We start from the raw sequence: 7,120 nt of genomic DNA on the forward strand, positions 1-7,120 counted from the left end.
AGTAGGTATCCGCCCCCAAAGTGCTCTGTGCTATCATGACTCCATCCATTTCCAGTATATTTTTAACTTTTAAATACAGGGTAGTTAGTATTGAACATTTGGGAGTTTCTCTTTCAAATAGAATGAGACATTAAATAAATAGTAATTTTCTATAATACTTCTAGTTTACCTCAAAGTATTAATTTATGGAGCACCAGGCTTAATGGCCCCTTTTCATCCTCTTGGATTTGACTTATTTGGTTTTGATTTTAAGTTCATGATCTCAAATCCATGGCCTACATAGGCTAAAAAGATAATGTTTTAATAATTTGGGAGATTGTTTACAGTTGATTTTATTAAAAGTCAGCTACTTACTCTGTAAGAATAGTAGACGAGGTACCATTTTGATGCCTCTTCCTTTGAATGTGAGAGCCGAGAATCTCCAGAATGGTATTACTTGCTTTGGGCCATTTGGAAATGAGGCCTCATTGTAGGAGGCTAAAATACAGATTTTAAAGGGAAAAACAGCCAAAGATGTCATGTTTGATCTCCCTGGGTGAAGCAGTGAGTGGGTCCAGTGGAAAGAGTGCAGATTCAGGAGTGAGACTAGACCCCAGCTCTCAGCATTTGCTAGCTGTGTAACTTTGAACAGAAACAAATGCTGAGTCTCAGTCATCCGATCTATGAAATGGGGATAATGAGACATTCCTCATAAAGGTATGAGAGTGTTGGACAAGGGGTTATATGTACAGAGCAGAGTACCTGGCTCAGAGTGTATACTCAGTAAATTGTTCCTGTAATTACTATTATCATTATAATAAGTCGTCTGCATGCACTGTAGAAGAGTAACTATTCCTTCAACTTGAGCTCAAGAAAGCCTGGCTAAAATCTGGAATATCCACTTATTATCTGCATAACCTTAGGCAAATCACTAATCCCTCTGGGCTTCAGGTGGATGATAGAATCTCTCTGATTGCCTTCAGCTCTAGAAGCTTTACTTCAATTCAGGGTATTTGTTTTGTCCTAGATATAATCATATTTGTACATACAACTTTGCAAAGTGAATGTACTTCATAAACTACCATTTAGTGTAACTTTGAAAGGACCTAATTTATTTCCAGATTGGATCTGCATTAAGCTATTAACTCACTTTAAAGCTCTGGACTAATATATTTGGTTCTTCTATATAGCATACATGAGCTTCCACTGGTAAGAGTGACAAGCAAGTGTAATGATACCTCCAGGCAGTGTTAAATTTCAAGCGTCTCTATTGTTTTATCACACTCCCCCCAAATTTCTAATTTCCTTAGTTTCTTTTCTCCATCATCTTGCATATTGTGTAATACACTGAGTTTGATGGGCTGTTTTAAAGGGAAAACAGGGGCACCTGAGTGGCTAAGTCTGTTGAGCCTCTGACTCTTGATTTTGGCCCAGGTCATGATCCAAGTTTGAGATCAAGCCCCGAGTCCAGCTCTGCACTAAGCATGGAACCTACTTGGGGTTCTGTCTCCCCCTCTCTCTCTGCCCCTTCCCTACTCCTGGTGTCTCTCTCAAAATAAATAAACATTAAAAAAAAAAAAAAAAAAAAAAGGAAAATAGGCTCCAGTGCTCTGAAATACTGTTTCTAGTCCTCAGAAAAATGTACTGTAAGACATTTAGCAAATAATAAAGCCCTACCTCTTAGTTTAAACAGAGGTGGGCATAATAACATTTATCCTTTACAACCTTTAGAAAGTTCAATCCAACCAATTGACTAGACTCAACAATGCCAAGTGCCTGGTTATATGAAACAGATTAAACAGACACTTGTAGCTCAGAAATTAAATAACTTCAGGGGAGCCTGGGTAGCTAAGTCGGTTGAGCGTCCAACTTAAGCTCGGGGCATGATCTCACGGTGTGTGGGTTCAAGCCCCGCATCTGGCTCTGTGCTGACAGCTCAGAGCCTGGAGCCTGCTTCGGATTCTCTGTCTCCCTTTCTCTCTAGCCCTCCCCCCGCTTGCACTCTGTCTCTCTCTCTCTCTCTCTCTCTCTCTCTCAAAAATAAACATTAAAAAATAAATTAAATAACTTCAACAAACAATTTATCTTAGTATTAAATCGTATCTATCTTAACCATTCAGCAATTTTACTGGATCTTTTTTCTCCCCCTGAAGATAAAAAAGGCTAAGCTCAGTTTTTCTTTTTTTTTTTTTTTTTTTTTAATTTTTTTTTTCAACGTTTATTTATTTTTGGGACAGAGAGAGACAGAGCATGAACGGGGGAGGGGCAGAGAGAGAGGGAGACACAGAATCGGAAACAGGCTCCAGGCTCTGAGCCATCAGCCCAGAGCCCGACGCGGGGCTCGAACTCACGGACCGCGAGATCGCGACCTGGCTGAAGTCGGACGCTCAACCGACTGCGCCACCCAGGCGCCCCTAAGCTCAGTTTTTCAAGTCTTGGGAGGAGTCCAGGCTTTCATCGGCCCTCAGAAGGAGTCCTCTGCAATTATGCCAATGGTAATTTACAATCCTCCCTTTTGCAGGAGTGGAGATCTGCGATAATAATGCTAGATTTTTGCTCACTACTTCCTGTGGGCCATGTTCTGTTCTACATGCTTTGTGTATATTATCTCAATTACTCCTCGCAGCAGCTCTGTTGAAGTAACATTATTATCCCCATTTTACTGAGAAAGACACTGAGGTCAGGATGGTGGAGCGCTTGCCCAGGTTCAAACAGCTGGTAAATGGAGGAGCCAGGATTTATACAGAGTTTTGAGGATTCTCTGGACCTGAACCCAAACTGGCATTTCTAGAGACCATCAGAATATCCCCTACCTTCTTAGCTTCCTGCTAGATCCTTTCCCAGAAACTATTCTTAGAGACTTGCAGAGAAGTGTTAGGGTGCACGGCCAGTTTAAAAGCTGGAATTTGCATTTAAGTCTTCAGGCTGGCATCAACAAAGCTTTTCTCGGTGCGACTTACAGGGTTTGTTGTACCAAAATCAACAGGACTATTTGAAGGGATCTTGGACATCATGGAACCCTTCCCTCCTTTATTTATAAATAAGATTGCTAAGAATTAGAAAGATGACAATCTGTTCAAAGGCAAATAAAATAGCAGTGGCAGGACTAGAAAGCTAAGACTGTTGTGATTGCAACAGTGGGCATACACATCCCCCCTCCTCTACCAACCAAAACTCTGTCCTGTACGAACCAGCTGGGTGAAATGGGCAAGCTGCTTAGCCTCTCTGTGTCTCAATTTCCTTTTCCATACAATGGTAATAATAATGCTCCCTACCTCTAGGGGACCGGACTGAAGATTCAATGAATTACCGTCTGTGTAAGAGCGTTTGCAACAGGCGTGGCACGTGGAGAGTGTCATAAAAAGGTTTTTTTTTTTTTTTAGTTTTATTTAAAATAGAATTAAACTGTTAAACCAAATCATTTTGTATGACTTTCCTTTTTATTCACAGAATAATTTCAGGTTTAAAAATCTAAAGTTTAAGGCGACATAGCATAGGGGCTCAAAGTATGCCTCGGAGGGTTACATAACACTTCACCTAGGTTTCCACATCTGTTAAAGGAGATAATAAATAGCATCCGACTCGTGGCATTCATTATTTAAATGAGGGCTAGATACACTAATATACTCAAAGAACTCAGAACCACTCCTGGCACAAATAAACCTTCAGTCACTGTGAATTACTGTTATTAAGGCAACATACAGAAAATTAATTAGTAGGCTAAATTTATTACTCAGTTGTTAGGGACAGCCATAAACTTACTGTGCTGAGAAGTCTTTATAGTTTAAGTATATTGGAAAGAAAAAATAGACCTTACGAAATGAGAATCGAGGCTACTGCAAGGTCCCCAGTAGAACGTAGAACTAATGACAGGTATGTGCCCCTCAGGGTCCCATCATCATAATATGTAACAACAAATGCGAGCGCAAACTGCTTACATGGCTGCACTTGGTCATGAGTATTGCTTTTCCGCTACTGAGGCAGGTTCCATCAGAAAGGCCAGGCTAGCCATGTAGTCTGGGCCCCATTCTGTCCAAGGAGTGCCCAACATGGGCCAGATGCCTGTTCATCTATTTACATTTCTAGACGAAAGTTTTTTCCATACTAGTTTTCTCTTTCATCATTTTGGGTTCTTCAAGATGCAGTTTTGAAATTCTCTTTTTGGGTTAAGGAACTTTAAAAAAAAAAAAAAGCCCTTCAGATGGCTCAGCCAGTTAAGCCTCTGACTTCGGCTCAGGTCATGATCTCGCATTTGTGAGTTCGAGCCCCACATCGAGCTCTGTACTAACAGCTCAGAGCCTGAAGCCTGCTTCAGATTCTGTGTCTCCTCCTCTCTCTGCCTCTCCCCTGCTCACACTCGTTTCTCTCTGCCTCTCAATAATAAATAAATGATGAAAAAAAATTTTTTTAAAGCCCTCCAACAACGTAAGATTAGAACAAACTAAATCTATGAATTTGTATTTGATGGGAATAGCATTTTTGTCTAAATGCAAAAATACATTTTATGGTCAAATAAAGGATAGGATTGATATTTGTGGAGGTTGTTTTCTGTAGACCCAGGCTATTTATTTTGTATTTTTTGGCTAAAAATCATTGGGTGAATATTTAGACTAAGTTTTTGAATGACTCACTCTGAAAAGTATTTTGAGACTTTTTTTTTTTCTTTCCAGGGAAATCATCTTTGAGCTTTTTTCCTTCAAAAAGGGATGAATCTCCTTAAATGGATGGCAAATTATATGTTTTTTAAAATATTAAGTCACTACAAATTGGTGGATCCATTTGCATTAACAACTTCAGTCAAACACTGCCTATCACTCTCTAAAACCGGATGAGCTCCTTATTATGTGTGTCATCTATTCCTTTATGATGTCAGAGAAGCACTGGGCTGGTGTTGGGTCTAAATATGGTCATGAACCACAGTAGGAGTTATAAAGCCTGCCATCCTGGGAATTTTGCCTTCACTACTGAGCCGGGGGCACATTAGGGTTTCTACCATCTGAAAATACATTTATTCAATTTTAAACTCACCCCGAATCCTTACCCCATCAATAATTGCTAGCCTGTGATATGGCCCTGCATGACAAACAGGACATTTGGCTGATTCATTGCTAAGATAACAGAGGTTTTTTTTTTTTTTGCTCAGGATGTTGCCAGTCAAAGACTAAAAAACCTTATGCAGATTCACCTGGAATGTCACAAAACATGTGTCTGTTGCAATAACGTGTGAGGCTTACCTTTGCTTAGGACACCACACTGTGAATCAGCCCTACTAAGGGCAGGAAGGTTGAAAGAAAACGGGGAAGAAAACGGGGCATAAACCCAGAGGTAGAAGAAAAAGAGAATCCTGGGGAAAGAAAAGAAGAAAAAGATGAAGTCAGATTAGAGTCGCTATGAAAGCTTTTTGTTTCACAAATGAGCACGTGATCATTTGGCTTGGAGATCGTTTGTTTGTAGACAAGTGTCTTTAACTGAAACATTACAATAACTTTTATTCTTTAGAAAATCTTTCAGCAAATGCAGAGTTGGACATTAATTTGTGTATTTTTCAGTATTTAAGAAATTCAACATAACATTGTGCTATTGACACAAATCCACTCGAGTCTAAGAACTGCTGAACATCTAAAAATGTTTAATAGCAGGAAAGAAACTTATGGTCAAATTTACAAAGAATTGCTTTTATGTTGAAAAATCTGAGGATCTTTATGTCTATACTGTCAAAGAAAGAAAATATGCTAGTTATTAGTTGTAATGGTGTATTAGGACAACTGAAGCAAAGCAGGCCAAAAATCTGCTTTGTCTTTGTGTAGGACTTTGGCCATGGCTTTGTTTTACAATTGCCTCATCACTCTATTTTGTACAGACATAACTTACAAGAGAATAATTTCACCTGTAGGAGTAAACAGCTTTGTTGGAAGCAGCTGCCCTTTCAGTAAAATACATAATTCATTTTGGGTTAAATTGCTTTCTTTCTTTTTCAAGATCCATTTTAACTGCCTATCATAAGTCAGGCAGGTGCTGTGCTAGGTGGAAAGGATTAAACCTTATAAGACATAATTCCAGACCACAGGATCTTGCAGATCTCGTGGACACAGGCACATAACCAATAATTTCAATACAACGTGAGTGTCACGAGAGAGTTACGATGTGGACCCTACAGCTGAATCTTGAGATATGAAGAAAATGTCAGCGAGGTGCAAAAAAGTGGAGAACAGTGGAATCAGCATGAGCAACTATGTGGATGCAAAATGCACTTCAGCAAGTTAGACTTTCAGAAGATAACTTACACTTGACTTTTCCCCTGAACCCCCATAATCTCAGAGTGAAATACTTATTTTGAAAAACAAAACAAAAAACCAACAAAACCCATATCTATCTATCTGTCTGTCCATCTCTCTATCTCCTCTTATAAGTAGTAGAAACATATTTGGAATTAAGATGAAAGTGATTTGGGTGTTAAAAGACTCAAAATGTATACTCTTTACCATTAGATATCTAATTGCTCCCTATTTATAACTGACTTCAACTGGCAAGAATTCTTGAATACTGAGAAGTATCGGTACATGGACGAATGAACCATATTCTCGTTGGACCCACACTATCTTCATAAGCAAGAATGATTTTTGCTGAATTATATACTGCTTTAAAATGACAGTTTAATTGAAATGTTCAGGTGTGGGAAACCATTTCTCGAGATGTAGTGTAAAGGGATAAAGCTGGGTGGGGAATCTGCTATTTGGGAACGCTTTGTATGTTTCCGGCATGGTGGGTAATGTTGCATTGATCCATGTACTGTGAGGATTGGATACACTTGAGGATATTTTCGCGGGCTACAGGGCATTTTTGCAGAATCTAGACCTGATAATTGAATGTATTTCTACAGCAATTTGCAACGTCACTTATATTAGATAAAAAATAATTTATCTTTGTTAATAAAGAATCCCATCGTGATCTTTTCCCTCACTTTCATGTTCCTAGCAAAAATGAAGATTAGTTCAGGCCTAGTTATCCTTTTATGAATGTGTACAAGACATGTACAAGCATTCTTTACAAATTGGCACCAAAAGACTGCTTTCTAATTTCTAAATAGGCAATAATTTTCTAAATTTTTAATTAAACAATTTTTTTAATGTTTATTTTTGAG

The sequence above is a fragment of the Leopardus geoffroyi genome, chromosome D3 (genome assembly GCF_018350155.1).
Source record: "Leopardus geoffroyi isolate Oge1 chromosome D3, O.geoffroyi_Oge1_pat1.0, whole genome shotgun sequence".
Taxonomy (NCBI): Eukaryota; Metazoa; Chordata; class Mammalia; order Carnivora; family Felidae; genus Leopardus; species Leopardus geoffroyi.